The sequence below is a fragment of the Castor canadensis genome, chromosome 8 (genome assembly GCF_047511655.1).
Source record: "Castor canadensis chromosome 8, mCasCan1.hap1v2, whole genome shotgun sequence".
NCBI lineage: Eukaryota > Metazoa > Chordata > Mammalia > Rodentia > Castoridae > Castor > Castor canadensis.
This window is the reverse complement of record NC_133393.1, coordinates 130,556,204-130,581,838: the sequence shown is the minus strand read 5'-3', so window position 1 is coordinate 130,581,838 and position 25,635 is coordinate 130,556,204. Positions and strand designations below refer to the sequence as shown.

The 25,635-nt window shown below is 36.8% G+C and overlaps 1 long non-coding RNA gene across 1 annotated transcript in view; it reads left to right on the top strand.

The window, feature by feature from the left end:
• LOC141425565 (uncharacterized) overlaps nt 1-21,819 on the top strand; it is a 52,049-nt gene extending 30,230 nt beyond the window's left edge. The window contains exons 2-3 of the long non-coding RNA XR_012450541.1: nt 19,218-19,547; nt 21,732-21,819. This is a non-coding gene — a long non-coding RNA (uncharacterized lncRNA). The remainder of the gene's footprint in view (nt 1-19,217; nt 19,548-21,731) is intronic.
• Nucleotides 21,820-25,635: the final 3,816 nt, after the last annotated feature.

Here is a 25,635-nt window from a genome sequence, read left to right as displayed (position 1 = left end):
CAGAAATCATTTCCTGAGAGCTTGACTTCAGGAAATGCTAGAGCATTAAAAATATCCATTGTGTGGGAGCTGTGGTAGAACCATGACTCACATTTTGCAATTGTGTCCATAGGTTGCAAAGGATTTGGGGAACACAGGGGGATATTCATACAAGATTGTGTTTGTGGGTGGCTCATTATGAAATTTTTAGTAGGTTGAGAAGCATGGTCACATTTCAAGAGGAGTGACATTTAATAGTTGCCATGGAAATTGTGAGACTTGACTTATCCATTCACACACTGTTTTTACAAGCATCAGTTGTTCACCTACTAAGTGTAAGACCTTGCACTGGGTGCTCTGGGACATTGTAAAAGAAAGCAAGGCCTTTGCCTTTTAATGCAGTGTTAATGAATTGGTAATAGTGAAACAGGCAGTTTTAAAAATTTCTCTCTGTGTTTGCCTATTGAGGGTTGCACAAAAGGAGGACTAGCCCTCAAAGAAAGGTATTTTGTTATATTTTCTAGCACAAATAAACTACAAAACCTACATTTGATAACTCCCAGGCCTTCTGCCTAGCAAAATGCTCCCTCTAGCAGACAGGGCTCGGCCCAGACTTGGCACCTTCCTGGTCACAGTAAGAACAGAAAATTTTCAGGGTTCATGCTTTATTTTTTAAAAATTTTCCTGAGGTGTTCTTTTTTTCAGAAGGTAGATTTTACCTTTATTTTTTTAATTGACCTTTTTATGTTGATGTTTAAATTTTTTCTTTTATTTTGTCATTTACTTACATGTGTATACATTGTTTGGTTTGATATTTTAAAGTTATATTTTATCTAAAATTTGATAAATATAAAGCATACATCAATGTTATGAAACTGTCCCCCAACCTAAGTAGCAGAATAGTATCAATGCTTTGCATCTCTCTCCCCCCCCATTTCTTGCCTCCCTGGTCAGAGGGAGACTGTATCTTGAGAGGGCACTTATTGAAATCTGTCTGTATGTGATGTGTGCATGAAAGTAAGCTGGAGTATTCACAGAAAGGTCGCTAGCTTAGTATCCAGCGTTTATTTCACCGGGCTGAGAGACCTATGTATCTGTAGGCATGTTTGTTCCCACGCAGCAGCACAGCCTCTGCATGGGTGTTAGGCAAATACATGCCACTCTACTCAAGGGATCTGAGCATTTGTGAATTTTGGTACCCAAACAAGTCCTAGCACCAATTCCCTCTGGGTGCCAAAGGATGACTATATAAGAACGTGATAGATAACAAGAGATAGCTTTTAAAGACATTGAGGTAAAGAATCACTCGATAAATATTATTTAGGATTCTTAGCCAGAATTCTTTTGAAAAGAATCAATTTAATACCTCATGAATAAAATAAATTTTGGATAGCTAAAGTATCGGATAACAGAAAACATAGCTGAAAAGATGTCACTACATGTCAGATCTTTGGAGAAACCACCAGTTTGTTTTTAATATTGAAGTGACAGAAGAAACCATAAAGGAAAAGACTGACAGACTTGGCTACATAAAGAATTATAAATACATGTGCAACAACAAAAACAAAATAACTTAGGTCAGCAGATGGGAGAGAATCGCATCCAACATGACAAATAGGCTCTCATCTGTGGGGGATGCTCCTAGGAAGGCTGAGAGCAGTGGGCTGGCTCTTCCCCAAGTGCAAACTGAAGGAGGAACAGAGGAAGGCTGGCTTTTGATGAGAGCAGGTTTGCTGTCCCGGGGATCCACCTGTGTACAGGGAGAAGGGGACTGGCTTGACATGTACCTAGGTCTTCTGAGGCTTTGGGAACTGGAGAATTGAAATAGTTCTAGGGTGTAGCAGTGTATGGTTACCCAGGACTTTTGTCTCTCAAAGTGGGGCCTCCAGAAGGTAAAAACTAAAGAAATCCTGGAAGATACAGTCCTGAATATGGAAAGAGTTGGGCACACTGTCCCACGAATTAACCTCCTTGACAAGGAAAGAAACTGTTCCTGCCGGCAAAAAAGGAGACAGCATCTCCCTAACAGCCAGGGGAAGATGAGAAGTGTGCAAGCAGGAAGACAGGATCCAGTGCAGATGGTTTTTCTTAGCTGTGGGTAATTTCTTCACAGGGTGGTATCTGGGCAGTAAGTCATAAGGACAATCATCCCTGGACTCAGGAGGCCACATGGAAACAGGATCTGGGAGGTATATCATAAAATTTCCCATTAGGCACTTACTTAATTCATGCAGAAAGCATGGGTAAGAAATTCACACAACTTCAATGACCAGCAGCAAAAAGAAGCAAGGTGATCACCTTGTCTAGTAAGGTCAAGGACATGACCCTGAAGCAACAGCAGATAAAATGACTTTATGCCTGCAAACCAGGCTCTTCCCTCTGCTTATAAGTAACGTACCAGCAGAGAATTTTGTTGGTTTTGTTTGTTACTCACTTGTACTCACCCACAGGGTGGCTGTCCATAGTAAGGAATCAGTGAATATTTGTTAAATCTAAAAGATCACACCCATCTATTCAGTTTGTTACAGAAGCTTGATAACTTGAACATTGTTCATGGCACGCTAAATTGCTACAACAAAACATTGTGGTATATCACAACACACATGCAAATTCTCAAATCTTTTAAACCAGCCAGTGTATGCTCTTGGAAATTTATTCTAAGAAAATAATTGAATATCAGAAAAATTATATGCATGAAGTTATGTGAATAGATGCTATGGTTTAACATGTTGGTCTCCTGCTCCCCCCATTCACATACTGAAATGCTACTCAAAGTGACAGGATTAGGAGGTACAGTCTATGGAAGGTGACTAAGTGATAAAAGTAGAGTAGAGCGCTCATGAATGGGGACTAAGTGCTCCCAGAGAGACCCTTGGCTCTTCTACCATGTAAAGACACAGCAAGATGACAGTCATCTATGAACCAGGAAAAGTGTCCTAACAAGACATCTACCAGTGCCTTGACTGGGGACTTCCCAACCTCTAGAACTGTGAGAAATAAAATTCTATTGCTTATCAGATACTCAGTCTATGGTATTCTGTTATAGTACCCCAAATGAACTAAGATAGTTGAGGCAAAGCAAAGCAAAACAAAACAACTCCCCCAAACAGAGAACTTAATAAACTGTACACCACACATCACATCATAACTACAGTAGTGTTTATTTTAAATTATTGTTAAGAAGACCACAGACATATGGAGAAACACTTAAGGAAACGAAGCAGAAGTTAGAGGTTTCCTGCTGCCTCTAATACCCCCCCCCCAGATGTTTGCATCTCAGGACTGTAGGTAAAGAGGTGTAGACACCTGAGAAAGCTTCCAGTGCTATCATGAAGCCGCCTTGCCCAGCATCAGGTGAGGTACTGCTTCTGGGGCTGATACACAGGTGCTTGCTCTTCATGGTCTACAAATCCCATCACTGTGGTCAGCATCTCAAAGGTGTTTCTGTGTAGAGTCTGGTTTTTTTTTTTGTTTTTGTAATAAAAGCTTTTTTGTTTGTTTATTTTATTGCTTTTAAAAAATTTTAAATCATTTTTACATTTACTCAAATGTGTATACATTGGGCCACCTTCCCCTAGAATCTGTTAATTCAATTAATACAACTCTTCCTGGTCCTAGAACTCAGAGACAGAGATTGAGTGGGAAAATATTAAATACTAAGGATTACTTTTTTCTTATATGCTGTGCCCCAAACCAATCCACCCCTTCCAATGCTGCTTGGCCAAAAGCAAGTGTCTGGTCAGAAACTGCTTAAGACCTGGAAACCAGGGGGTGTGGGGAAGAGAAGGAGGAGGCAGAGGCAGGGGGAAGAAATGGCCCAAACAATGTATACACATGTGAATTGAATGAATAAGAAATTTTAAAAAAAGAAGAAGAAATTTTGTTAGGAGGCTCCTCAGTCCTTCCCTTATGCAAATCAGCCCCAATGGCCTGGCCTATCAGCTTCTGCTCATGCACAGACATGTCTCATTCCCATGGCAACCAAAACTACAGACCTCTGACATGGAAGCAATTTTTTTTGTTAAGTAGTGAGATGTGATATATGCTTTTATTTTAGCAAGGTTTCTATATTTTATACTCACATAGAAATGTGAAATATCAGTCACCACTGATATCTGGACAGTTTTGAATTACAGATTTTAACTTAATTTTTAAAAATTACTGATATAAAGCATGCTTTGAAAATTTGTAAAGAAAAAGTTGATAATCTTCCTTAATCCTGTCCAATCTAGTTTTACTCTTCTGAAAAACAAATGTTAATAGTTTGATGATGAATGGTCTTTTCATGTTTCTATTTTTATACATGTTAACACAAATAAACATAAATACATGCTCTCTATATTAGGAAGGCTATGAGTGTGTTAATGAAATCACCCTTAAAATAACTTTCAAACTTGGTTTTTTTCACATAGTTTTCTGTTCTAGGAAAATGGAATGTAAAAATTGTACTTATAGTTGCATAGTGGTAATATACATGTCTTATTATTAATTCTACTATTTCTCTATTTTGGATGGTCATCCAATTTTGTGGTTATTTAAAAGTGCTACAATAAAGATTCTTATACATATGCATATACCATATAAGTAAGTGTATGTGTACATATATTATACATACGCACATAAATTTTGGTGCTTTTATTTCTTCCTGATATGATATTCAATTGCTTCATTAAGCATGTTTTGGATCGTTAATCTGTTGGCATTAATATCCCAAAAGAGAATTGTAATACACAACCCATCAGTCATCACTAAGTGGACACATTCATTTCCTTATCTCTTCATTTCCATATCCTTTAATTTTTTGTCAATTAAAATTGGAAAATGCATCTCACTGTTATTTTGATTGGCAATCTTCCAACTACTTGTTAGACTGTATATATTTTTATAAGTTTGTTGGCCTTTGAAGTTTCCTTTTTGGTTACATTATTTATATTATTTATTTCTTCATTTCTTTATTGGGATGGTAGCATCCCATCTCAATGATTTCTGGGAGCCCTCATCACATGCATTGCGTTCTGTAATCTACCTTTGAACTTTGTATAATGGTGTCATTTATTTGTCATGAAAACAATTTTTTTCCTGTTGTTTTATTTATTATAACTGTACTTTCTTTTCTATTTGAGAAAGCATATTTATTTTATTTTTTTATTTCTTTTATTCATATGTGCATACAATGTTTGGGTCATTTCTATCCCCTTCCCCCCTCCCCCTCCCTTTCCCCTACCCCCTCCCTCTCCCCCCATCCCCTCGTTACCAGGCAGAAACTATTTTGCCCATATCTTTAATTTTGTTGAAGAGAGAGTATAAACAATAATAGGAAGGACCAAGGGTTTTTGCTAGTTGAGATAAGGATAGCTATACAGGGAGTTTACTTGCATTGCTTTCCTGTACATGTGTTACATTCTAAATTAATTCTTCTTGAACTAACCTTTTCTCTAGTTCTTGGTCCCCTTCTCCTATTGGCTTCTGTAGCTTTAAAGTTTCTGCATTAGTTCCTTTGCATTGAGGACATCAAATACTATCTTTTTTTTTGGGTTTCTTGCCTATCCTCATACCTCCCTTGTGTGCTCTCACCTCATCATGTGATCAAAGTCCAATCCCCTTGTTGTGTTTGCCCTTGATCTAATGTCCACATATGAGGGAAAACATATGATTTTTGGTCTTCTGGGCCTGGCTAACCTCACTCAGAATGATGTTCTCCAATTCCATCCATTTACCAGCGAATGATAACATTTCGTTCTTCTTCATGGCTGCATAAAATTCCATTGTGTATAAATACCACATTTTCTTAATCCATTCATCAATAGTGGGGCATCTTGGCTGTTTCTATAACTTGGCTATTGTGAATAATGCTGTAATAAACATGGGTGTGCAAGTGCCTTTGGAGTAACCTGTGTCACATTCCTTTGGGTATATCCCCAAGAGTGGTATTGCTGAATCAGATGGTAGATATATGTTCAGATTTTTTAAGAAGCCTCCAAATTTTTTTCCAGTGGTTGTACTAGCTTGCATTCCCACCAGCAGTGTATAAGGGTTCCTTTTTCCCCATACCCTAGCCAACACCTGTTGGTGGTGGTGTTTCTAATGATGGCTATTCTAACAGGGGTGAGGTGGAATCTAGTGTGGTTTTGATTTGCATTTCCTTAATGGCTAGAGATGGTGAGCATTTTTTCATGTGTTTTTTGGCCATTTGAATTTCTTCTTTTGAGAAAGTTCTGTTTAGTTCACTTGCCCATTTCTTTATTGGTTCATTAATTTTGGGCAAGTTTTGTTTTTTGAATTCTCTATATATTCTGGTTACCAGTCCTTTGACTGATGTGTAGCTGGCAAATATTTTCTCCCACTGAGTGGTCTCTTCAGTTTAGAGACCATTTCTTTTGTTGAGCAAAAGCTTCATGAAAACAATTTTTTAATGTATCTCTTTTCATTTATGATTTCTAATCATCCTGTTTTGCTTTTAGGAAATCCTTCCTTCCTGATAGTATGTAAATTGTTTCTTAAATTTTCTATTGCTTATTTACTTTTAAGTCTTTTAAACTCTGTGTAATACATATATATATTATATACATACACACATATGAAATATTATACAATACATATTTTATATGTGATGTGAGGTCAGGGAACAGGTGTGTCCCACCAGATGAGCTGTGGAGTTAAATGTGTCATAAATTTTTAACTTTTTGAAATAGCTAAATACCTTACTACATTGACTGCTCATCATACTCACCTGTTAAAGGCCAATGTCTTGATCAATCCAATCATTTACCTATTACATTTCTGGGGCTACTAAAGCTATTGGGAAATATGAATAATGCAGCAAGAATACTTTTATCACTGACAATTCATGGTCTCCAACTTCAGCTGTGTTCTTAGTGCTTCCTGATCTGGTTCTAAGCAGTGCCACTTAAAAACATCCTTGCTCCATTAGCCATTGCCTACAACTCAATGGTACCAGGAAAAAATAAACAAATAAAGTAAAAACACCCCCTGTCATAAGGGCCTTCATTCTTCTACCTTTCTTCTCATTTTCCAAAGCTTGTTCTTTAGTTCACAGAAACAATAAAGGCAAACAGAAATTCTTTGCAAGTCCTGAACCACTCTCAGTGACTCACATTTTCTACTATGGAATTACCCCTAAGGAAAACCCTTCCACTGGATTCTCTACATCCCATTCTCCCCTGCCTCCCTAGGAACTTTGCTCCATCTATAGCCACTTTCAAATGCAAGTTCTTCGTTGGATCTGTTTGTCACCACTTACACATGTTTATGCCTCTCTCATCTTAAAAACAATACAAAGTCCTCCATAGGTTCATGCCTCATGTAATCTCCCTCTACTGAATATGTCACACACTCAAAACTAAACTACTGACTGTTCCCCAGCCTCACCCGATAGCAGCACCATCAAACCCATGGGCCAAATCTAGAAGGTGATGTGTGTGTGTAGGGGGCTTCTTCAGTCCTCCAGCAAATCCTCATCTCCTATAATTTTTTTCTTGAAACTGTCCATTATCTTTGTTCCCAATCCAAGTACCTAGCTGACTGCAGCTGCCTCCCAATTGTTTTCTTTAATAAGTAGTTTTTCCCTTTCAAGGTATCTTTGAAGTCATCTTTAGAATTACCATTCTGGAATGCAAATCAAATTAGACATATCTAAAATCCTTCAATGCCTTTCCTCTTCTATGAAAGAGCTGAATTCTTAGACATGCTCTAAAAAGCAAACTACCTGAGATCAAGTTCATATTCTATTTATTCAACTATAGTAAAGCACTCAGTACTTTACTATAAATAAATGAATAAGTGAATAAATGGACAAATTACTGGGAAAAGCTCTCATATGCACATGTGTGTGCAAGTGCACAGGCACACATGCATATTCCCTTAGTGTCCAAAGTCACAATTAATTTTACACATCTCCTTTGTAATTTATTTGAGTACTTTTCTATTGAATTGTAAGTAAAAACTAATGTTATCTTGGATGCCATAAAAAATGGAGACTCAAAATTGAAGAATGAGGACAAAATATGCTTTGAACAAATGCTCAGAGGTTAAATTATTATGACAATATTATTTCTTGAAGATTTTTATGCATATTTATGAATTTACTCAGATAGATACAGAAAAAGTTCATGATTAGAAAAGGAGGGCAGAACAAGTCCTGCCCAGGGCAAAGGGCTGGCACCAGTGAGATGGGGGAGGTATTGGGGAAAGGGGGTAGGAGGGTGTACATATGTAAGTAAATGGAAAAATTAAACTTGTTGAAACTACTCCAGGAATCAGAGGGGACGGAGAGGGGAGAGGGGGGAAATGAAGGAGAATGGTTGAGGGGATGAATTCATGTATGATATATTTGATACATTGTAAGAACCTGTGTAAATGCCACAATGTACCCCCACCCATCACAACAATAAAGGAAAAAAAATAAGAGTACCTACAGCTGCTGGCTAAAACCTTTGCGGCTAAAGTATCATGATACTTGAAACTAACTTTCAAGAGGTGAAAGAAAAATGTAATATACACAAATATATCCATATACATAAACCTTCAGATACTCACATAAGCCTACGTGGAGAAAGAGAGAGTGGGAGAGACACACATGGGAAAGGATTTATTACAGGGAATTGGCTCATGCAGTTATGAAGACTGGGAAGTCTCGTGATCTATTGTCTGCAAGCTGGAGACTGTGAAAAGTCCATGGTGTAATTCTAGTTCAAGTTTGAAGGCCTGAGAACCAGAAAGGCCAATGTGCAAATTCCATTCTAAGGACAGAAGAACACCAATGTCGAGCTCAAGCAGGCAGGCAGGGAGCAAAGAGGGCGAAACCTTCCTTCTACTGCCTTTGGTTCTATTCAGGTCCTCGCTGCATTGGTGAGGCCCACTTATAATGAGGAGTCCGTTGATTCAGATGATAATCTCATCTGAAAGCAAGCTCACAACACTCTCAGAAATAAGTTTAAGGTTGTGCACAATGGCTTATGCCTGTAATCCTACTTACTCAGAGGCAGACATGTGGAGGAATGCTGTTTGAGGCTGGCCCAGGCAAAAGTTAGTGAGACCTCATCTCAACAACGAACGGGGTATGGTGATACATGCCTGTCATCAAACTTATGTGGGAAGTTTAAGTAGGAGGATAGAGTAAGGCGATGTGGCAAAAAGTATGAGAACCTACATGAAAAATAACTAAAGCAGAAAGGACTGGGGGCATGACTCCAGTGTTAGAGCACTTGCTTATCAAGTTAGGCTTCAAGTTCAAATCCCAGCACCACCCAAAACCAAGCAAACAAATGAAAATCAGAAACAAAGCACTCACAACAACAACAAAACAGAAATATATTCAATCTGGGAACCACGTGGCCCAGTCAAATTGGCACATAGAATTAAATTTCAAAGTAAGTGAAGGGTATTTAGGTATTCATTGTACTAGACTTTTAAACTTTCTAGTAGTTTACAATTCTCAAAAGAAAAATGTGAGAAAAAACAATACAAACCGTAGTGTTTGAAACTATTGTACATTTCAGTGTTTGAGCACTTTTAGATAAACTCAATAACTTTAATATAATAATTTTGCTGAAGTGATAGAAAAATTATATATTATTTTAGTTTTTACTTCTATATTTATGAAGTTGAATGCCTTCATATGTTTGTAGGAAATTTTCTTTTATAAACTGTCTTTGCCATGTTCAGTTGGAGGGTTCATTTCTTAAAAACCTTTTATATATAATATATATAATATATTAATGCTCCCCAATGCATACACCATTACATAAAAAATGTTATATATGATTAAGGAAATAACTATAAAACAATGGAAAAGGAAGGGTTAAAAACACTGTCAAATTCTCTCTTTCACAGATATACATGTATGTGAGATTTTTGTCAAATCTCATATGATAAATGACAAAAATTAATGCTATATTGATTAAAAAGTCAAACTATAAAAATATGGAATCTTAAAGAAGTTAGAACAAATATTGATAATTACTGGTTAATCTCAGGATTGAAAAAGACATTCCATAAAAACAACAGAAGAAACAACAACAAAAACCTGGCAATGTATTTGATTGCATGCAAACAAGAAAATACATAAACACCAAAGAAATGAAATCCTTCAAATAAAGGAAACTCTTGAAATCAATTAAATTGATAGCAACACAATAGTGAAATATTAAAATTTAAAAAGGAAGACAATTCAAGTCTTGAAATCTAAATGCCTTAAAAGCCTGTGAGGAGAAATTTAAAACAGAGTGTACGATGTTAGTGTGGTTGGTGCATGACCAACTTTGCTTGGGTGAGATTCAACTTTGGCTGATGGCAATCCAGAAAACTGGGAATGATACTTTTGGAAATGTTAATACAATACTTGGCTCTTAGAAAGAACACAATAGGCAAGAGCCTCAGATTTTCCAGTCATTCTTGGCATTGGTCAGGACCTTGTTAGAGTAATGTGATCGATATGGGCTCCACTTCCAAAATGTGTATAGAGGAACTAAGAAAGGGTCTCCCAAACAGCATTGCTAAAATAATTACTGAGAAAGTCAATCCAATGGGGGATGATTAAGGGTATCATATTTATTTAGTCTAGAGAGGAAAAAAAGCTAAATAGTGAATAAAGTATGCAATAAAAATATGATTATCCCAAGGAAAGCTAGATTATTCTAACTCTATCATAGACAATAAAACTAAGAGTAATATGGTTAAATTGTACTAAGAGACTCTAATTAACATTAGGTCTTGCAAAACTTCAGGGTAGACTAACAAGGAAACAAAGGAATCCCTGTCTTTGTATATGTTTCTGAGCAATTTAGACAACTGCCTATCTTGTGGCTTAGTTATAGAATAGCAGGTGGCTGGGCCCTTGATTAGAATTATAGGTTTATAGAATCTTAAAGCTGAAAAAATAGTCTCAGTAGATTAAAGCTTCTTATTTATGCCTTGCAGATTTCAGTTACCACCCACCTACCAATAATATATACAAAAGAAAGTACAGGATATGAAGTCTTGAAGGTCAGAGTTCTATCATGGTCAAGTGGCTGGAGTTTTTAAAAGTGTTTATTCAGATCATGTGAACAGATCTTAGTTATATGTTATGGAAAACAAACTATAGCATTAAATTACAGAAGAGCAGTGCAGGACTGTGATTCTTTGGTATATTTTAGGTTACAGATGAAAACTAGCCTTTAATCCCAAGAAAAATACATACAGATACATGCACCATCAGGTCCTCAAATTAATTCCACTAGTGAGCAGAGCGGGGGTAGCACGGTGTGTGCTTAGAGCATGGCAGTTGGACTTCTTATATTTATTCCTACATGGAAATTCTCCCTTTTCCACATTTCAGAATATTAATTTCTCCAAGTCTGGTTCCTCCTTTCCAAAATGGAAACAACTGCATGGAATATTTTGGTGAAAATCAATTAAATAAAAAAGGAAAATCTTTAAAAAAGAAAAAAGGAAATGACTCAATATATAGCAAATGCTATAGAACTGTAATGTAGTCTCTGCTCTTTTTTGCTTCCAATCACTTTCCTCTCTGAGACTCAGACTAGAAAACCTCTACTGACTTCTCCACGTATGCTTTTCTCTGAAGTAGACAATTTTTGCACCAAAAAGCAGGTGCAAAGATGTGATTAGATTTCCACAAGATATATGGGGAAATGTTGGTGAAAGACAAAAGATGAGGGAGCTGAAGAGAGTAGAGGGAACCCTCAAACCATCCCTAAAGTTTGATATCTATGAGGGAGAAGAAAGAGGATTGTAAAAGAAAAAGTCTAGTACTGCTGAGCAGAACTAAAACATTTTGCTAGACTCGATCCATAGTCACCATTGGCAATGTCAAACAGCTCCAGAAATGCGTTTGCGTCAATACCCCATCCTGCTCTGCCATTGACTGCAGCAGCCTATGGAACCTTATTTTGGTGTGGATACTGCAATAGATTCTATTTAATAATTTTAATTTAAATACTATGTTTTTAATCCTATAACTTTCCATTTTTTACTGTTTCTATTTTTTCCTGAAAAAAATCTACCTCTTCATCTATTATATCAATGTTTTCCTATAAAAATTAAAATATGCTTATAATAGTTGTAAAAGTCTTTGTCTACTAATTCCAACAGCTGGTCATCTATTGGTCTGATTCTATAGACTATATTTTCTTTTAAAGTCACACTTTCCTGTTTCTTTGCATGTTTCATATTTTTCTATTTTATTATGGATCGAGTGTATAAAAAGCAATGGAGACTGAAGACATTTGTTTTGTTTACTATCTAGAAAAGTGAAGAAAGTGTAGCTTATGTCTTTTGGTTATGAAACCTATAGTAGACAATCCAATGAAGAATGTCATTGACGAAGAGAGTGGATGATTTCCTTGCAGTGATTTCTTAGAACAGAAATTTCTGGGTTACAGTCATGCATGTTCGAAAGTTTTGATAAATATGTAACCATCACTCCCTCTAAAGAATTGTATCACTATAAACCTTGACCAGCACTGAAGAAATATCTTTTCCCAAATTATACACAACTTAAAAATAATTTTAAGGTAAGTTACACTATTCCTTTGAACACTTCTTTTATGAGTGAAGTTAAGTATCAGATGAGTTTCCTCAGTTCCCTCTGTAGGAGGCTTTTCCTTCACTAATTCTCCAACCTCCGCTCTTCCCTGACTTCTCAATGCCACAACACTTGAGCCTCATTTCAGTGTCTCAGATGTGCCAAGCTCTTTTCTGATTTGAAATTGTTACTTGTGTTCTTTCCTCCACCTAGAATGTTCTCTTCCCAAGTCTTTGCACTGCTGGCTCCTTGTTACTATTCCAGTGTGATTTCATATATCACATCTTCATGTGGTCTTTCCTGAGTTTCTATGCTAAGGAAACTTAGTCTCTTTCTTTATTCTGCTTACAAAAAAATAACAATTATCCTGCTAAGGTATTTGTTTGTTACTCCTTTTTCTCTTAACACTAAAAAGTAAACTCTATGACAGAAGAAAAATTGCTTCATTCCCTGTTACACTCCCAAATTAGAAGAGTACCTTCCACACAATAGCACCCCAAAGAATAAATTGAATGAATAAATGTAGAATAAATATTTATTACAATGTTCATTGGAATTTGTATTTATTCTTTGCAGAATGCTTTGGATGAAATTGCCCTCAAAATTCATATGTTAAAGCCTTTATCTCCACTATGATGGTATTTGTCAGTGGGGACTTGGGTGATTAAGTCTAAAGAAGGTGATAAAGGTGGGCCTGTGATAGGATTAGTGCCCTTAGAAGAAGAGGGAGACCTAAATTGTTGTACTTTGCAAATTGTAAGGTGGTTGGTTGTTCATTTGGAATACTTTGAAAGTAGTTATAGTCCACTGTGTTTGTTCCTAGCACATATGTTGGGTACAACAGTTCTTTGCAGACTAAATAAAAGAAAGGTAGATAATGTGAAATGAATTTAAAAATGGAGATGCAGAAGCAAGTGAAAAAAATAACTCTTCAGCAAATGCCAGTGACTAGTGGTAAAAACAGTGACAGTGATAAAATCCCCAAACTTCAGTGTTGTAACATGACAGAGATTTGTTTTTTGCTCACACCATTTTTGAATGTAGAAGGAAAGGCGGAATGATAGCATCTTCTCCACATGGTCATTCAGGGACCCAAGGCCTTATATATAATGACTCTGAATTATATGTCCTCTGAATCCTCTCAGAACAAGGATTATAGGTGGAAAGTTCTTGCAATCAAGGACCAGAAATGGAACCCATCACTTTTTCCCACTTACTGTTAGCAAGATCTCGTATATATATATACAATGCACAACCCAACCAAAACAGAGGCTGAAAAATGTATTCTAGCTTTATACCTGAGAAAAATAGTTGGTATGACTACTGATAAGCATTAGCATCATCTTCAGTTTGTATTGCAAGAAGTCATGAAAGGATGAACCAGTTTAAATGAGAAAAAAGTCAAGAAAACCTTTCTAGGAGGAGAAAACAATCTCCTATAATGACATACAGGTTATTTTCTCAATAGAAGTTTGTGGTCTTGTACAAATTCATATACAATTTGCTTAGATAATACATTTGCTTGCCAATGTGGAAGGAAAAAATTTTGTTGACCATACCCCAAAATACACAAAAACACTGGCAGATGTATAGGAAATACACCTGCCCTTGGTTTGAGTGAGGTTACAGACATAAGTTTGGTTATTTTAAAACTTAAGGTACAATTATCAATCTCTTGAAAACAGTTTATCCTAATTTAGTTTCAATTATACTGAGTCTCTTTCTCAGTAGCTATAATTATGTCCTTCCAAGTAATCCCACTAGACATTTCTCAGTTATTGAGAGTGGTTTCTTATCTTAGTGGGTGGGGAAAAAGAATAGAGACAGGAAGGTAGAGACTGTCTATATAAAAAAGCACTTTCAAAGCACTGCATGACAGGCATTGATAAGGCAATCATGTGTGGTTATTACAATATTATTATTATCATCATCATCACCATTATTTTAGTTTATTTGTTGCAGTTGAATTGCTCATCAGGTTGAAATACCAGTAATGATACTTGCCTAAGAGAGATTAGCCCATGAGACTTTCTCTTTATTCAGGGATTACCAGCAAGCTGTTTCCCTGGTGATGCAAAAAAGGATTGTGGGTCCCTTCCAAAGTTTTAATTCCTTTACAAATCTAGTTTCAAGTGAGCTTCCCAATACAGTAGATGATTTAGCAATTATTGCAATTTAGCATTAGTTTCTGGTCTTGTAGTCCTCTTGCCCTTGTGGTTGTTTGTGGTGCTCATGAAAATTAGAATCAGACTTCTGAGCTAGGACAGCTTGAAGAAGCCATCAAAGGGGTTGGAAAAAAAAAAAAAGCACTGCCTTCTATTTTACAGAATGATGAAGCATCTTTACCCAAGCCACATTCCTTAAATAGGCTCTCTGCTCCTTCCATGACAGCTCCGGAAGTACCTGGCACTTGGTAGCACTCCTTGTCTCTTGCAAAGTCACCAGCATTTCACAATTTCTGTCAGGCTCCCCGGGCAGGGTGTATGACCCTCCTCTGCCATGGAGTCTGGATCTACTGAGCTCTGTAACTATGCTTGGAAGTTGGGCAGACAGGACATCATGACTTGGCTTTCTGACATTCCTTCTTCTTATGGGAGTTATTTTGGTTGAGAATAGGGAATGACTAGAAGCCAGATGTAGTGGGGATGAAGGAGGGCTATAAATTTGCTTTCATTATTGTTGAATTTTCATTTTTATATATTTAAAGAATTTTCATGTGTCTTTAAGAATGTAAGCTTTACTGTTATAAAAATAAAAATTACCTATTTATTTATGTGTACTGTCAACTAATAATGGTGCTAATCAAGGAAAGAAAACACAAAAATTAATAGTTAGTTGAGATTGAATTTTACTTTGGAAAGCAGAAATTTACAAGAAGACTTTAAAAAAAAATTTTTTTTGTCTTTTCTTTTTTTTGGTGCTGGGATCGAACCCAGGGCCTCACGCATGCTAGGCAAGTGCTATACCACCGAGCTACATCCCAGCCTCCAAATTTTTTTTAATAAAACATTTTTCTCAGCATATGTTAGTTGTATAGGGGGCTTTCATTGCCAGGAAGAATTTTAAAAGAAATGGGTGCTATATTCACTGGGCACTTGGAAACTCAGTAGTCTCTCAATTAATGGTACTATTTGTAATTATTGACCATTCACCATGTACCAGGAATTGTTCACAAAATTCTATGACATAGTTACTATAATGTAGGCATCACAATTCCTATTTGAAGAAGTGTATAGCCTCTCCAAATGCCTCAAAGAGCTGCAGAGCAGGTTAGGGATGGCTGGCTTGCAGCAGGGTAAAGAGACACTGTTACTGAGAATAATTAAAGCACAGACAACCACTCCCCTCCCCATTTATGAACACTGAGTACCTTTGCATTTTTGTTTTTCTAGCATTAGTAAATTGAGATTTGCTGGCATTGTAGCTACACTGAGCAGATTAAACTCATCACAGATGTTTCTGACCTTGTTGCACATGGAATAAGAGAATAGTCTAGGACATGTAGCAGGACGTCTTTCAGCTTTGACTTCAATCCACCCTATAGGACACTTTTAGAGATACATTTATGGAAGCATGACATAGATGTCATGGGTCATTCAAGTAACAAAGACTGATGTTTTCAAGTGTGCTAGAATGTTTTTATACAGATGAGAGCAGTCTATTTCTGTGGTAAAGATTGGAAAGTCTTGTGTTTATTCCAAAGCTCTGGCCATCGTTAATCAAATGTTCTTTGAAATATTTTCTAGAGCCTGATTAATATTCTTTCCAAGTGATCTTCATTGGCAACAGATCATTAAAAACAAATGTTTTAATGGGAAGAGTAATCAGGAGCGAATCTGAAGAAAAGTGTGAATGATATAAAAATGTAATAAGGCTTTTGGTGCAACATGGGGTGTAGCTATCATAATAAGATTAAATTTAATTGTGTAAACTCATGGCTCTGAAGGCAATTTCCAGAAAAAGTAAATATTACAGGAGCAACAAAACTTGCATGCAAATGTGGCACTGTTGACTTTGCTGTCTCTTTAGGTGACGGTCTGACCCAACAGCATTTTTTTTTTTGTATGTCTGAATTCTCTTAAGGGTATTCACAAGATTCAGTTGTTCATTTATACTTGATGTGCATAGCTAAGTAAAAGTTCCACCAATACAGATTTAAAAATAAGGTAAACGTCCTAAAATTGACTCAAAGGAAGAAAAATCAAACAAGGTCAGTATCTCTGGTTTAGAGATAATTTTACTATAATGCATGCCTTTTTCTTTTTGTATCTCACATGTAGTTTTTTTTTACCTTTAGGGAGTATTTAGAATGTGTGAGACTGCTTCAAGATTACTCAAGAAATAATTTACAGGGTTCATTTAGTAGTTTGATAGAGGAGTAGCGATTCTTTTTCCCCCATGATAAAGGGGGGGGGGGAGAGGAACATAGTTTAAGCTTCTTTAGTACAACTTCATTTTTTATGTTGCTACTAGATTTAAAACTTCAGTGGGATATTCTGTAGTTTTAAATGGTAATTGAAAGTTTCATGTTTTATGCAGGGCTCATTTTTGAGAAATGGTACTTGTTTCCCAAGTGACATGGCGGAGAAGAAAGCTTTGGCCTTGGAGTTGACAGGTTAGGGTGAAGTACTCTCTCTAAAGTTATGATTGCTAGATTATTAATTATGAGTAAATTACTCTGTTTTTTTGAGCCTCAGTATTCATGCTGTTAAAATGAAATGAAAGAGCTACAAGATGTCTGAGTCCCACTTAATTTTAACTTTCAGTGAGTTGGTTTTTTCTAAGGTCACAAATTGAGTATTTTGTGGTTTTCATAGCACATATCCTAAGACACTGACCTGCTTGGCATCTGGATTTCAAGAAAACAGCCAGCTCAGTAAATCTATTTGATTCCTTTCATGTCTGACCTGGGATTAGGAGACAAGCACTGGTGACTCACATTTATAATCCTAGCTACTTGAGAAACTGAGATCAAGAGGATCGTGGTTTGAGGCCAGCCCAGGCAAATTATTCGCCAGACTCCATCTCCAAAACAACCAAAGCAAAATAGCAAAATGGGCTGGAGGTGTGGCTGAGGTGCAAAACCCTGAATTCAAACCTCAGTTACACCAAAAATAAATCAATCAATAAATAAAATAAAATAAATTAACCTGAGAGAACAAACAATGTAGCCAAGTAGTCATAATATATAAGAATATATAATTCTTATATTGAGGCAATTTAACAGTAAGCTTGCTTATTTCTTGATTGACATATCCAGGAATTACCATCAACACATGCTTCATATGTTGCTTAAATGATGGACTGTAGTATTTTTGGAGTGGTATATTTTGCACTAATCCCTTTCTTTCTGTGGCTTCAAGCCATAGGACCATTATGGAAAAAGATCTTTCTTCTGTATGTATGCATAATTGGCTTTGAATTCTCATGTAGCTCAATCCAGTTATAAACATTCTACATTGGACTAGAACAGTTCAGAACAAAAAGGAGTTTAGTTCATCTTATTTGTGGTCAGGAAATTATAAACCATTTACATTTTTTGTTAGATTACAAAATACTGCATATAAAACTCCTTTAGCAATCCATGAGCTGCTAACTCCTGATCTAGGGCTTTCCCACTTATCACAAAGCTATAAAAATAAAGCAAAATATTTGCCCAGAGTAACTCAATGCACTCCTCAGGTTACTGGAAAACCTTTGCAAATTCAGACACCACAGCACATAAATGTCACTGCTCTTACTTCTGGTTCACATGCATTTCAGAACTGAGCACTATGTGTCAATGATTGGTTTTCCAAAAGTGACTTCAGTGATTAAATGGTAAGACTAGTTTAGCTCATACACCTTTTATTGAATATTTTAAGGACTCAGTGCAGTTAGGGGAAAGGCAACATTGCATGAAAATAGGAAGTAAAAATTGGTAATTTGGACCATAATTCATATTTAACTGGAATTGACCTTGGAATAGAAAACTCATGACAAAAAGTCTCTTCATTAAAACAATCCAGACTTAAACTGCAGGTTACATGGAGATGGAATTAATGGTGCTAGCAGGCGTGCAAGAAAGCTTATGAAGTTGAACTGAAGTTGTTCCTGGCCCGCCCACCCTAAGGAAATGGGAATACACTTTGGTATACTTAAAAGAAAGTGTCAAATCCCTTAAATTCCAGATCATTTTAGAGGAGGATTTTTCAAGAAGTAGGGATTTGGGGTTAACCAAGTTCTTTTAACATTTTAGAGATATGCATTGAACTCCTAGAAATAAGTGTGTTCTTCATTTATATTTGACTCTCAAAATATAAAAATATATCAATAAATGAGGTATATATAAAAGATATATCTAGTATATCTATATTTTTATCTATCATTTCTGTATCTTCTAAAGATAACCATGAGTAGATTTGGGGTAAGGACAAGGAAGAAAGACAAGGAAAGGGACAAGAAGAGGAAGGGGAGGCAGAGAGGGGGAAGAAGGGATGGTACGTTAAGAACTGAACATAAAAATTTAGGTTCATGAGCTTAACAAATAGTTTGTGGAAACTGTTTTTGTCCTTTATAAGTTTTCTTTCTTTAAATATTTTTTCTATGAGATGTCACTATTAAAATGATACTATGATAAACTCCGGCTATTCTTATTTTAGTATAAATCAGGAGATAAAGCTCTCCTTTTTCCATTTGTTTTTCTTTCCAGAAATGGAAGTTCCCTTCTAGTTGACAGAAATCTATTGTTTCCTTCTGTAATGGAGTCCTCTTGGCACGTCCACTGAGAACTGGCAAGTCGGGGAATGTGGACTTCACTAGCGTCACTGCCGGCTTTTCTTCTCATGACTGCATCTGTGCCTTCCTGACCCAGTGCACTGGTAAAAATGAGCGATGAAACACGCAAGTGGTAAGGACCATTCCTTCATTGGCTATGTAGCTCAAAGTGTGATTTCATTTAGTCATAGCTTTTCAGTGCATCGGTCATCTTTTGCTGGGTTCTGCTGCAATATTAAACAACTGTCACATCTCAGCACCTTACGTGAGTAAAAGCTGGTAGATTTCTTATTTTACATGTTAACTGTAGGTCAGTTGTGGCCATGTCTCTTGTCCTGTTCATTTTGAGATCAGGTGGATTAAAAAAAAAATCATCTGGGGGTATGATGGCCTGTGTCACAGGGAAAAGAGACAGCTGGTGGAACCACACAATGTCTCTCTGGGCTTCTGGCGCAAAACTCTCCCACTCTCATGTCATTTGCCAAGAGGAAATCACACGGTCAAGCCTGAGAAGAGCGTGACTCCTTCATGGAGACCACTGGATATTTCGAAAACTTATACAATCTATTAGAGAAAGTATGAGAAACAACTGTCTAATGTCCTGTTCTCCTTCGGAAGACTAAAATGCCAGAGTGACCCATGCTTTGCCAGCCTAACTCATAATGTATAGCTTTATCCTTTTGAAAGCAAAACAAAAAAGTTAAGGAGGAAGATTTGTGGACAAAATATTTTTTAGCACTTGAAATAACAATATATTTCACAGAAGAAATATTATGAAAGACCCTCTAATTAACCTACAGACCATCTCTTCCAAGAAGGCTTCCTGGATTAGCCCAATAGTATCTTACTCAGCAATTCTTGCAGAAGCCCTTTTCCTTGTAGTAATAAGCAATAATGGACATGTTTTCCTGCTTGTTATCTAGGAGCAAGGTTGCTATGTACAGAGTAAAAGACATTGCCTGAATGTAAAGTTCCTTAAAATCATTCCCAACACTGACTTCATTATTTTTTCACTTCTGAGAATGAGAAAGTAACTTGGTTTAAAGACTTTTTATCACTTTTCTTCCCCCCCCCCAAGATAATGTAAAGCCTAGGCAATATTCACACACACATTACACAAATATTGGGTGCCCTCTGTATTCCACACAGTAAGCCAGGTGCTCAGCTGTAGCACCAGGTGCTCCAAGAGTCTGCCCTCATGGACTTTATCTTTTACTAGTAATGACCCAGACAAATCAAATAATCACACAAACATATTATTACAAACTGTGATGAATATTAAGAAAATTAAAGAAGTTTCTAAGAACATATAGGACTTCTGCTGTATTATGTTTCTGTATAAAGATTTTCCTGAAGAAATGACCATTGATCTGGGATTTGAAAGCAGAGTAGCAGCTAACACTGTAAGGATGGAAAGAAAAACAATTTAAAAGAGATACAAAGATATGTGCAGAGGCTGGAGGTGAGAAGAAGGAAAAGAAAGGCCAGTTGGGAGGGAACAGGAAAAGCAAAGCTTACAACATGAGCAGCAGATAGCATTGGTTTACTCAGAGACTTCTATGCAATGTCAAAGATCTGAGTCTATATCCACTGAAAGCTCTTCACAGGGAGTGATGTGACAAAATCTAAATCTTTAGATGTCACTGTGGTTGTCATGTGAAATGACCAGAGAGTGGCAAATACAGGGCAGGATCCCAACAAAAAGTCTTTTATAGTAAAAATAGGAATTTCTGTAGTAGGAGAGGGTTCATAAATTTTGTTAGATTTATGACCCCCCAAAGGTTAAGAACCACTTATTTACATTAACATGTGACCAGCCCACAGTTACTCCATCACCAGATTGCAATTCTGGGTAATATATCTTGAATTGGAAGGAAAGGTTAGCTGACTACCAAGATTTGGGCTCTGCTTTCCTTGTAAAGAGTTTGTGAGAAACAGCAGCCCACGAGAGACTGCATGTCATGGTGCTTTTATAACTGTCGGGATTGTGTAGGTCGTCTGATTATTTCTGAGTAATGAAATATACATAGACATTTTATTTGGCACTTGTGACTGAAGTTGAGTCTGAATCTGATATGCCTATTTCCATAATTTTCTCACTTTTTTTAATGACGTTAGGGGCACATGTTTTAAATGGCGGCATCACAAAATAGAAGAATCCTTAATTCCTGAGTCATGGAGGTAGCTAGGAGAACTTTCCAAGTAGGAACCCCTGCATTGTATTCTGGTGATTTAGGAATATATATTATTATCTTACATAATTGAAATTTATGGTTATTTGTTAGAGCAGTTAATCCACCCTGACATGCAAAAATAACATTTTACATAGGAATATGCAGAAAAATGGATGTGCTAGCTGGGGAAAAGTCCTCTTTGGATTTCTCCCTGGAATCAAGAATGACACTGTCTTGTAGATCATAATTTCTTGGTGTTATTTTGCAATGTGTAGGTTACTCTGAGCTCTGATTTCTCAAATTCTGGCCTTGGTTGCATGAGAGTATGATGATTTTCATCACATAAGAACCATTTTAATAAGGTAAGTGAAAGATATATTTTGAGTGGAAATATTCATTTGTTTATCTAACAAAAAATACTTTGTTTATTGAGTTGCTTTAAAATGTTTTAAAATGTACCTGGGACTTTGTTTTAAATAAGGTATGGTGAGGTGGTAGGCACTGGGAGAAGTGCTTTTTGAAAGGTAAGGAAGAGGATGTTGTGTAGGCCATATGGGGAAGCATCAGGATTGCTCGGAGGCAGATAAAGGGAGGGAAAGCCTGGGCAACAGTTTTTATTTCCACTTTTACAGCAAGGCAGGCCCCTGAGGAAGCCCTAGTTTGAGTTTGTGTAGGTCCTTTGTGGCAAGCTCTCAGCTATAGGCATTGGCTTTAGTAATTCAAGGCCTGGCCATGGGGCGATCAATGTCAGTAGATGGTGATCTGGGCTTTAGGAACCTGATAACAGGAAGTAGATGAGGTGTGGACTTTGCATTTGTCAATTTGCTTGTAAAAGGTGTGGAAACCCAGGTTGTTTAGTATCTCAATTAACTAATTCAACCTTGTCTGCAAGGCCCTAAGATGAGAAAGCATAATGAAATACAGAAAAGAAGAATAGAAAAACCCCAGAATTATTAGATGGTGTACCAGGCATTTGCAAAAAACAAAATAAAACCAAAGGTGGAGCCTGTGTACTGTCTAAATTAAATTGGCTAAATAATTACAAAGACATAGCATTCTTTTCCTGACATTCTTTGCCCATTACCTCACACCTTGAAAGTCATTCAGACTACTGTACATTTCTACTATAATATTCACATAAATAAATAAATACCTTACATATCGAGCTGCTCAAGATGAAAATAAAGTCCTAGGTATTGGGAATTATTTCAAGGGGTTTCTTTTTTTCTTCTTGTTCTCACTTTTTCTTTTTTATTGTTGTGCTGGGTGAGGGTATATTGCAGCTTTTACAAAAGTTCTTACAATGCATCAAATCTATCATACTTGAATTAACCCTGTCCACCACTCTCTTTTATTTCCCCCTCCCCCCTTCCTAGAATAGTTTTAACAGGTATAATTTTTGCATTTACATACATGTGTACGAGTATTTGCACCATGTTCACCTTCCTTCTACCCCCTTTCCCTGTCACCCCCATCTCCCACTGGTACCAACCCCCTACCCCCAGGACCTGTTCTGCCCTCCTGTTCTCTGATTTTGTGGAAGAAAAAAGAAAAAAAACCCATAGAAATGACATTTTGCTTAGCTACACAGGGAGTTTCCTTGTGACATTTCCATGTATACATGAACTATAACCCCAATTAGTTAGTCTCCTCTATTTTTCTTCATTCTACCTTAGTCCCTTTCTCATGATGGTTTCAGCCAGTTTAAAAATTCTACATTCATTCATGTATAGAGAGTACATAAAGCATATTCACCTTCTTAACTTCCTTCTTTTACCCTACTCTCCTCATGTGTGACCTCCCCTTAGTGGGACCTGTTTTTCATAATATTGTTGTATTTGTAGTAGGTCTGTATTCCACATATGAGAGAAAACATGCAGATTTTTGCCTTCTGAACCTGGTTAACTTCACTTAAGATGATGTTCTCCAGTTTCTTCCATTTACTTGCAAACAACAAAATTTCATTCTTCTTTGTGGCTGAATAGAATTCCATTGTATATAAATACCACATTTTCTTAATCCATTGTCAGTAGTGGGACATCTTGGCCGTTTCCATACATAGCTTAGCTATTGTGAATAGCGCTGAAATAAACATGGGTGTGCAGGTGCCTTTGTTGTAATCTGGCTCCCATTCCTTTGGGTATATCCCTAAGAGTGGAATTGCTGAATCTTATGGCAGTTCTATTTTTAGTTTTTTGAGGAACCTCCATAGTGTTTTCTGTAGTGGTTGTACTAATTTATATTCCCACCAGCAGAGTATGAGGGTTCATTTTTCCCCACATCCTTGCCAACGTTTTCTATTGTTTGTGTTCTTGATAGGAACCATTCTAATAACAGGAGTCCTGTGGAATCTTAATGTGGTTTTGATTTGCATTTCCTTTATGGCCAGGTATGGTGAGCATTTTCTCATGTGCTTTTAGGCATTTGAACTTTTTCTTTTGAAAAAACTCTTTTCAGCTCATTTGTCCATTTCTTCATTCGGTCATTGATTTTTTCGGCAATTTAGTTTTTTGCTGTCCCTGTATTTTCTGGTTTCAATCCCTTGTCTGATAAAGACAGATTTATCCCATTCTGTGAGTAGCCTCTTCAATTTAGAAACCATTTTTTTGTTGTTCAGAAGTTTTGTAATTTCATGTAGTTCCATTTGTCAATCATTTCTCTTAGTTGCTGAACCATTTGAGTTCTATTTAGGAAGTCATTGCCTATGCCTACTGCTTCCAGTGTATTCCCTGCTTTTTCCTGTACTAGCTTCAAAGTTTCATGTCTTATATTAAGGTACTTAATCCACTTTGAGTTGATATTTGTACTGGGTGGAAGACGTGGATCTAGTTTCTGTTTTCTGCAGGTAGATGTCTAGTTTTTCCAGTAACATTTGTTGAAGAGGCTGGCTTTTCTCTATCATATGTTTTTGGTGCCTTTGTCAAAAATTAGGTGAGTGTAATGGTGTGGATTCATATCTGAGTCTTCTGTTCTATTCAGTGGTCTTCATACTTGTTTTTGTGCAAGTACCATGGTGTTTTTATTGCTGTGGCTCTGTAGTATAGTTTGAAGTCGGGTGTTGTGATACCTCCAGCATTGCTCTTTTTGCTGAGTATTGCCTTGGCTATTCGCGGTCTTTTGTGATTCCAAATGAACTTTAAAGTTGATTTTTCAATTTCTGTGATGAATGTCATTGAAATTTTGATGGGAATTGCATTGAACAGATAGATTGCTTTTGGTTATATAGCCATTTTCACTATGTTGATTTTATCAATCCACAAGTGTGGGAGATCTTTCCATCTTCTGTAGTCTTCTTTGATTTCTTTCTTCAGTGATTTGTGGTTCTCCTTGTAGAAGTCATTTACATCCTTTGTTAAGTTCATTCCTAGGTATTTGATTTTTTTTTTTGTGGCTGTAAATGGAATTCTTTTCCTTTTTTCTTTGTCAATTTGTTCTTTGTTGATGTATAGAAAAGGTACCGATTTTTGTAAATTGATTTTGTATCCAGATAATTTTGGTGAAACTGTTTATGGTGTCTAGGAGTTTTTTGGGGGAGTTTTTGGGTCTTTTAGGTGTAAGATCATGTTACTTGTAAATGGGGTATGAGGGATTTCTTAAAGAATTGCCCAAGTACCCTGGTATTTAAATTAAAGTTTATATTGAAACACAAACCTGAAAAGCATGTAAAGTGTACTGTGGTTCTTGAAGTTAGATGCAATCTCCTTTAACAAGTACATTTTAGTCTTTCCCATCCCCTCAAAAACCAGCATCCTGAAAGAAAGTTCAATGATTAAAACTTCTCAGAGGCTCCCCCTTTCTGTCGTCCACATTTTCGAATTTCAATGATTTTTAAGACCACTTTCTCAGTTTTTGCTATATTGGGTACTACCTCTTTTAGGGAAGATGGTGTTCAAACCACTAAGCACACTTCCCAAGGCTCCTTATGGTGAAGCCCCTCTCTGCGATTCTCCTCAATCTTTCATGCATCTGTCATGATGACTGTCCTTAATTCTTCATTCCCGGCATATGCTGTGCTGTGCCTTGGTCTCGTGCCTGCCCAGACAGGTTCTGCACCATTAACACTGCAATCTCTTTGGAAAAGTCTTCTGGAGCTCTATGTCAAGGCTTGTTTCTGAGCTCTCCCTCCTCCTCACATCCCCAAACCTGTGCTGCCTTCACTTGTTGCTTTCCTATTGCTGG